This window comes from Henckelia pumila, chromosome 4, assembly GCF_033568475.1.
Source record: "Henckelia pumila isolate YLH828 chromosome 4, ASM3356847v2, whole genome shotgun sequence".
Lineage (NCBI taxonomy): Eukaryota > Viridiplantae > Streptophyta > Magnoliopsida > Lamiales > Gesneriaceae > Henckelia > Henckelia pumila.
In genome coordinates, this window is record NC_133123.1 from 31,698,534 (window position 1) to 31,708,290 (window position 9,757).

The window sequence follows — 9,757 nt, forward strand, 5'->3', positions numbered from 1 at the left end:
AAACCCGATCCGATGGCTCAATTAATTTCAATGATTTTCTCAAGTTTGTGATGTGCAAGCCATGCGAGAATCCAAAATTTGTTTCTTCTCTTGTCTTCATCATCTTAACCCTTTGTTTTCAAATTCCCACAGACGGCGTCAATTGATGATGTCGATTTTTTACCTCGGGTTCGGTCTGGTAGAATGGATCCTCCAATTACTTTCTAGAGCAGGTCGGGTCGGGTATCAATGAAATCTGCATAAGCAATAGCTAGGTCAAGGGGCGCCGAAGGTGTTTTCGGCGTGACTCCTCCGATGCCTAAGTCAGTGTCTTGAAAGCAGAGGGTATGATTAATGCGAAAACTGAGAGATATGAGTGCGTGAATTTAAAAGTGGGAGTGAATGTGTGATGAATAATGAATAGTGAGTAATGAATGAACACAACCATAACAATACCTGTATTTATAGGGGAAAATAGTAAATTACATAGTCGAATTATAACATGTCTTGGACTAGCACTCTTCATCCATTGGTCTCTTTGTAAGCTTATCTCTATCTCGTGAATATTTAAAAAGATCCAGGCTTATATCATATATATCAGAGTCCTACTTGAACTTGAAAAAAATACTTGCGGCCCATTAGAAACATCCTAGGTCGGCCCATAATGATCAGCCCAGGTCAAAATCCAACATAGCCCAAACTGGGCTAGACCTTGACAAGTTGGGCCATATCGGGTAGACCTATTATAAACGGGCTCGAGTTGAAATATTTTCTCGGGGTAACAAATTCCATATGTTAGAAACCAATTTGATCAACGGAATACTCAAAAATTTAATATACCAATGCTGTCTCCTGCTCCTCCTCTCACTCCTCGCGATATTAGCTCAAGGCGTAAGGTGTAAGGTGTAATTTTATTGTATATTTCTTATTGTAGTACTATTGCCAAATAGTTTTGTATTAATGTAATAGTTTTTAACGACTTCATATATTTTATATTTTATTCGTACAATATAATTTATATTTAAAAGGATTTACCGATTTACTAATTTTTGGAATTTTTTAAATGTTTTATATATAAATATGCACCACGACCGTTCCATGACAAAATAGGATTTGAAAGATGATTGTCTTAAGTCTTAACCAATGTTTTCATAATCGGATCGGTGACCGAACCAATTTATTTTTAAAAAACAGTACAACCGATCGGTCAGACCGAAAAACCGTTTATATAATATAATATAATTAATAATATATTTTAAATTTTAAAAACCTAAAAGATGTATAAAATAGAAAAATATATATTTATCATAGTTTGAAAACTAAATAACCATATAAATATATTCAAAATATTAATTATAGTTATATATTTTTAAAAATAAATTAATTAATTAAAAAAACTCTAATATTATTAAAATAATATTTTTAATGAAGTAAAAATTCCAAAAAATCTGTATATATATTAAAAATATTAAATTAAAATTTTAAAATTTTAAAAACTAATTTTAAAAAAATAAAAAAAATTCGAAAACCGGTTGAACCGGTTTTTGTTCAGTTCTTGACCGGATCTGGGTCGGTTCGACCGGTTCTTGACCGGTTCTGACTGTAAAAACGATTTTTAGGAATAATCCAGATCGAACCAATGACCGGGTTATCGGTCGAACCAGCCGGTCACCGTGACAAGCACCACAATTTTTTCAGTGAACCTTGTCACTCAAGACCCATCTCGCACGCTCACATTATATATACGGATATACCTACCTATACTAAGCACACACACACAATACTTAGTTTCATTTACTTTTCCGAATAATATTACAGGTACAACGAAATTTGTACATCAATTTGTATTACATAAAAAATTCAATATAAAATTTTCATTTATCAAAATCTCATGATACTTTGAATATAAAATCTGGTGATATAATAACAAAATTTCGCAATATAATTATTATAAATATCGTACCTTTAGCTATCCTACTTTTTCGGAAACAAAATGAAAGCTCAAGTATGAGAAAATTGCATACTGTAAGTCCTAAATTTCTCAATTTGAGCCCAAAAGGATTTGCTTTCCTTTAATAAATATATGATATTAACCGTTGTATGGAGGCAAATGACAATATACTTTGTGTTTTTGGGTTTCTGTTGAGACTTCAGAATACCAGGCCGATGAATAGGAATAAATTCGCAAATAAGTGAAATAATTTTATTTTATATTTGGTGTTTAAAAAAAGAGTGTTTGCTCTATATAAAAAAAGAGTTGATATTTACACTCCATTTTGTGTTATCTACACTCCACTTCATGTGTAAAATATGTGTTTAATTTACTCACAAGTGAAGTACAAATAACAAAAAATGGAGTGTAAATATCAATTCCCTATAAAAAAGGGTAGTCATTCTAAAATTTCACTGTCAAAAGGAAAGTTATAATTCAGTCCCTAAATAAATAAAATCATGATTCAGTCTCTAACATATAATGTTTTTGTTTTTGTTTTAGCTCTCTGTCAACTTAAAAAAACTAAAATATCCCTGCGTATCACATGACAAGCATGTGTCGTGTTCTTCCATATTTTAAAACTGATTTTTGTATAATAAAAAAAAGTGATTAACTGATGGTTTTTATGCAAATAATGTAAATATTTTTGATTAATTTCTCTATTTTATGAATATTTTTAAATTTTTCACATGCTTTATTAGTTTATAGTATATAACTAAAATAACATAAGGAAATTTACTATAATTAATAATTAATATAACGAAAATAACACTAGCAAATGTACGTACTACAGTGTAACTAAAATAACATTTAACATAATATTATAATATAACTAGCAAATGTACTATAGTGTAACTAAAATAACATTAACATAATATTATAATATAACTAATATTTTAAAAAGAAAAATGATGGGACGCCAGTGCAGGAGTACAAAATTAATTAATTAATTAATTAATTATATATATATATATATATATATATATATATATTTGGTTATGAGAACGAGGATGAGGACTTGGTCCCTACAGGGATGGGGATGGGGAATCCCAGATAAGAAATTATGGGGATCGGGGCAAGGATGGAGACGGGGTTTGAATTTGGGGACAAGGATGGGGAAGACTGAAAGAGTGGGTGCCCGGTTAGCCAACTTGTGGCTAAGGGCTTTTATGACTCTATGTAAAACAATATTTTTTTTAATATAATTTACATTTTTATAATGGTATTGACTTTATCTTTCTTCATATTGTTATATTATGATATAATATTGTTGTTTTGATAAAGACCTTGAATATACTATAGTGTATGTACGATGTGGTAGCACATGGGGATGGCTATCATGAAACACATCTTATAGTCACTGTATATTCTAAACTGTTCCTAGTCAATTGAGCCGTCCGCAAAAAAAGGATAAGGATCGCTCGAGATTGAGACTAGCATTTGCGATGCCGAGTACCACGTTTCATTAGTATGGAACATAGAGATGTTCAAAGCATGCAAATGGATATTCATATGATGAATGATCGAACTACCCTATTCGGACTTTCCAAGTGGTTATCACTTATCGAGTGGATAAAGTCCGCGGTTTTAGTTGTACACCATTAGTCCTTATTACTTGAAACATCATTGAGACTCTATATGCTAGTACTGTACTTTGACTCGTTTACCGACTCTATTGGGGTCATCAGGTGTCGGGATTGGGTACAGTTATGACACATATAGGAGTCGATGCTTTGTTGTCAAGGATTCACCACATACTTGCGAGTGCGGATATCCTATGCGATCTGAGGAGCTATTAGTGTGACGAATCTCTGGCCAGAGTACATGATGTGTTTTAGGTTAATGGGTTATCCTAGTAACACATGCGATGTCACTAATAGATCTCCAAGATGTTATGCATAGTTATCGAATCTCGAATGACTCTCGATATACCAATGGTTGTTGATTCGATCGGGATATTTGGATGAAGGAACCGTACTGTACGCTAACCAAAATCTACTGGTTCTTGCAGACACTATCAGTAATACCTAGGGAATCATGGGGCGATGTTGCTAGGCGCTCTTACCATGATTCTATGGGTAAGTCGGAAATTGTTATTCCGAGTCACAAGGAGTTGTGAGCCCACGGCTAGCTGTATTCCTGAACCATTGAAGGTTACACAAGTAATGGATTACTAAAACCCCATAGAGATAGTTAAATTTAAAGAGTTAAATTTAATGAAAGAGAAGTTGAACTTCTTAACTAAAGGGAGTGAGATTTCCTAAAATGACATAGGGATGGGCATTTTTGGAAATCACTGAATTCGGATTCAGAAAAATTATCTTGACTCTAAAAGATGCAGAAATGGTTTCTATGCACATTGGTGAAATCATTTTATCAATCGGAGTCACGATGAATTTTATATTAATTTCTATAACAACGGGCTTGGCTTGTTGGGCTTAAGTTATGGATTGTGGGCTTTAAGGAGTTAGAGTCCTGATACAATTATAACTAGAAATTATCTATAAATAGAGGTGTTGGGTTCGAAAATCAAACACATTGTGTCTTATAATTTTCGAAATTACACTCTAAATATTTGAAGGGGATTTTCGAAATCCTCTGTCCCTTTCGGAGAAAATTCGGCTTGTGATTTTTATGAAAAATTACAATCTGAATTAACAGATCATATCTGTTTATTCTCTACACAAACTTCTGATTGATTTCTAGTGCAGTCAATCAGAGGGTTTTGTTTTCTATTCGTGGACCTGATTGAAGAAACGTTCGTTCATCAGTTCCGGGGATATACAACAAGAGCAGATTAAATTCTGTTGGTGTCCATAATCTCTCTTCGAGATTTTAAGGTAAAATATTTAATTGTGATTATTTATTTTACTTACACAATTTAATCGTAAAAGTTTTGATACCCAGATATGAAATCGTTCCATATTAATAAAATAAATTTTTAAACTTCCGCTGCACCGGGTATCAATTCTAATTGATCTGAACACCGTTTTCCAACAGTGGTATCAGAGCCAGGTTGCTCAGATCAAACGATTAAATTAATCGATTGTACAAAATTTTTAAGCCTCGTTTTTGAAACAAAACAAATTTTTAAAAAAATCAAAATTTTGACGGGCAAAACACGGGCAGCGACGGGCTGCCCGGGATTGTCCCGGGCAGCCCGAAAAATTAAAATTTTAATTTTTTAAAAATTTTGAATTTTTGAAATTCTTGTGCTTGATCCGATCGAAAATTGTTTTTGATTAGATCACGAAGCATCGGATCGAATTGTTCGAGTCCGAAATTTTTAAAATTTATTTTTGGATAAATTTGAATTTTTGGAAAATTTATAAATTTTATCCGTTAAATTAAATTTTATAAAATTAATTATTTTGGTACAATTGATGATAAGATATGATCTTATGGATGGATAAGATAAAATATGATTTTATCTTTTAAATTATGATGCCATTGCATGTTTATCCAATTATTTAATTATTGAATTAAGTAATGGATAAAGGATGATCGATTGCCATGACCAATGTTTTAGGTGTATGTTAGGTGATTTACATTTGTCTTATTGTTGTTGGTGTTTATTAATGGGCTTGGTTTATAGCCCAATATGATTGTCATATGTAATAAAAATGGGCATGGTTTATGGCCCGTTCCCACCCCTAAAAATGTATCTCATATTTGTTATCGAAATTTATTGTAAATTTATTAGACTTAGTGGGAGACAAAGATTTGAAGAAATGGTGGGCCCAGCAGACAATGAAGACCGAAGAAATGTAAATTGGAAGCACAATGTAATAGGATTGCATTGCATACTTGCATAAAACCTAGGATTGGACTTAGACTCGTGATTGGCAACCACGGGTCGAATAGTTAATGGGATCGATCATCCTTTAATAATATATGATATTATTGATGTATGCATGTTTAGACTAAATTGTATGGATCCCGCAAGCATACATATATTTGCATGATGAGACAAATTTTCAAAAATAAAATCTCTCATTTTAAATATGATTTAAAATTGATATCAAGATAAACAAAAGGGAATTTTAAATATTGTTTAAATATTCCTACCTTCCATCAACGATCAATGTATGTGATGCTACCCGCGGATACGGTCCGGCTCATATTATTGGGGGGGCCTGTTCGTCGGAAAGTTGTACATTGGATCGACACATGTTGTAAGTTGGGTGAAACTCCCATGGGATTGGCTCATATTATTGGGGATTCACATGGCGACCGTCCATCACAACTTAATATTGATGGGTCATCTTGACATGTTACAATAAACGGCGTCATATTATTGAGCCCTTATTGGACATGAGGTAAAAACATGGAGGTTGCTTTGGAAGCAATTGGGCTCTATCTTTTGAAAATTATGGTTGGCTGATATTATTCGGGACCATAGTTTGTCAATTGGACTCCATGTTCCCACTAAAAAAAATGTTTCTCGTTTTTACTAGAGGGTAGTGAAATCGTCAAAATAGTGGGAGTGTAATTCATAAAATGAAATTCGCCATATTTTATGTCTTAGTAAATTAATTAAACAAATCACTGATTATTGTCTGTTTCCTTTTCAGTATTTCATTACTATGAATTCACGTAATCCACTACTCTCAATTCTCGATCAAAACAAGTTGACTGGCGCTAACTATACGGAATGGTTCCGTAAGTTAAAAATCATTCTAAATTCGGAGAAGGCTTTCTACGTGTTAGAGAAGCGTCCTCCGAAGGAAGCCCCGGCTAACACTAGTCCGAAAGATTTGAAAAAGCTTGACGATTGGTGGGACCATGATGTCAAGGCAAAGAGTTATATGCTAGCATCAATGTCTGATGAACTCCAGAGGAGATTTGAGGATGCGGTGAATGCTGCTGACATTCACAGCGCACTCAAGGAACTTTTTGGAGCTCAGTCAAGGGCCGAGAAATTTGCGACTGTCAAAGAGCTCATGACATGCCGCATGCGAGATGGGACTTCGGTCCGTGAGCATGGGGTACACATGATTGGGCTCATTGAAAAGTTGGTAAAACTCGAACTGACATTAGAGCATGAACTCAATGCGGACTTGTTGCTTCTTTCACTTCCTTCGTCGTTTGACGGCTTTGTGATGAACTTCAATATGAACAAGATAGAGGCCACCCTTGAAGAGATGGTCAATATGCTTGTGACTTATGAAGCCACACTAAAAAAGGATAAACCGGTACTCTTGGTTGGCTTCTCTTCTAACTCTAAGAAAGGACCAAGTGGAAAGGGTAAGAAACGTTCTGCCCCACCCAAGAAGATTGTACCAAATAAGAAGGGAAAGGCTAAGGCTTCAATTGGAATAAAAGATGAAAACGTTTGCCATTACTGCAAGAAACCCGGTCATTGAAAACGTAACTGCAAGGAATACCTCGAACAGTTGCGAACTGCAAAGGGTATGTTTTACATTGAAATAAATGTTTCGCTTAATACTTCTTCTTGGGTATTGGATACCGGATGTGGATCTCACATTTGCAATGATTTGCAGGTGATGACAAGAAGTCGTAAGCTAAGGATGGGTGAGACCCAGCTAAGGCTCGGGAATGGTTCTAGAGTCGAAGCCAAAGCTATAGGAGACATTTATTTAGTTTTGCAGAACAATTTTAATTTATTTTTGAGAGATGTTTTATATGTTCCGGATTTGGTCAAAAAAATTATATCTATTTCTATGTTTGATAGAGATGGTTTTTCTTGCAATTTTGTAAATGGGATTTGCAATATTTACAAGAATGAATGTTTGATTGGAAATGGACAACTTGAAAACGATCTATATAGCTTAAAATTAAAAGACGTTCCAATTAATTATGTTGATAAACCGGTAACAACAATTAAAAGGAAGGACGATAGTCAAAACCCGGCAAACCTTTGGCATGCTAGGCTAGGTCATATTTCCTCAAGGAGGATGAACAAGCTAGTGGGAGAGGGCATGTTTGATATGTCTGATATTAACTCTCTACCTACTTGTGAGTCCTGCCTAAAGAAAAAAATGACTAAATCTCCTTTCAAAGGAAAACCTGAGCGTAGTCAAAATCTAATGGATTTGATCCATACAGATGTTTGCGGTCCATTTAGGATTGGTACTAAATGTGGCAACACCTACTTCATTACCTTTACTGATGATCATTCTAGGTATGGGTATTTATATTTAATGAAATATAAGTCTGAAGCATTTGAAAGGTTCAAAGAATTCAAGGCTGAAGTAGAAAACAAACTAGGTAAAAGTATTAAGGCACTTCGATCGGATCGAGGTGGAGAATACTTAAGTACCGAGTTTTTGGACTATCTAAAAGAGAATGTGATTCTCTCTTAGTGGACTCCTCCTATGACACCTCAGCTTAGGTGTTTTGGAGCGTCGCAATCGAACTTTGTTGGACATGGTTCGATCCATGATGAGCTTCACTGAGCTCCCACCTTCGTTTTGGGGCTACGCGCTTGAAACGGCGCTATTGTTGTTAAACAACGTCCACACTAAAGCAGTAAATAAAACACCATACGAGTTATGGAATGGCAAAGCTCCTAAGTATTCGTACTTGAGGATTTGGGGATGTCCTGCTTACGTGAAGCAGACAGTGGGAGATAAGTTGGATAGTCGATACTCCTTATGTTATTTTGTGGGGTATCCGAAGAATTCAATCGGATATTATTTCTATCATCCTAATGAAACAAAAGTGTTTGTTTCAAGGAATGCCACCTTCTTGGAGAAGGAGTTCTTATTGGATAAGAAAGGCAAGATGATGGAACTCGAAGAAATTCGAGAAGAACCCGAGATACAAAATAGCGATCCTACACCTCAAGAATCATCACAAGACACGCCTACTACTAGGAGATCCGAGAGGACTTATAGGCCTCCTATTAGATATGATCTTCTTCTTGAAGGGGATCAAAGTGAACCCGACATTGGATGTGATCCAAAAAACTTCAAGGAAGCAATTTCTGATGCGGATTCAAATTTATGGCTTGAAGCTATGCAATCGGAAATAGATTCGATGCATTCTAACCAAGTTTGATCTTTAGTAGATCCTCCCGATAGAATTGTTCCAATTGGGTGCAAATGGATCTACAAGAGAAAGCTTGGGCCTGATGGAAAGGTATTGACCTACAAGGCACGATTGGTGGCAAAAGGTTATACTCAAAGACAAGGAGTTGACTATGATGAAACCTTTTCACCAGTCGCAATGTTCAAGTCCATAAGAATCCTTATTGCCATAGCAGCATGGTATGACTATGAGATATGGCAAATGGATGTAAAGACTGCATTTCTTAATGGAAACATTAAGGAAAAGATCTATATGACGCAGCCTGAGGGATACACATCCATGGGAAGCGAGCATAAGGTATGCAAGCTTCAGAGATCAATCTATGGTCTCAAACAAGCCTCAAGAAGTTGGAACCAGAAATTTGATGAAACAATAAAGGATTTTGGTTTCATCAAAAACCCGGTGGAACCATGCATGTACAAGAAAGTAGTTAAGGATGCGGTAACATTCTTAGTACTTTATGTTGATGACATTCTACTCATGGGAAATGACGTAGGGATGTTGCAGTCAACAAAGATATGGTTATCAAGTAGATTCTCGATGAAGGATTTGGGTGAGGCCTCCTATATTCTTGGGATACAGATCTATAGAGATAGATCTAAGAGAATGATAGGACTTACTCAATCAACCTACATCGAAACCATATTGAAAAGGTTTTCAATGAATGGGTCCAAGAGAGGACATCTACCTATGTGTCATGGAGTTTCTTTATCCAAGTCTATGTGTCCCAAG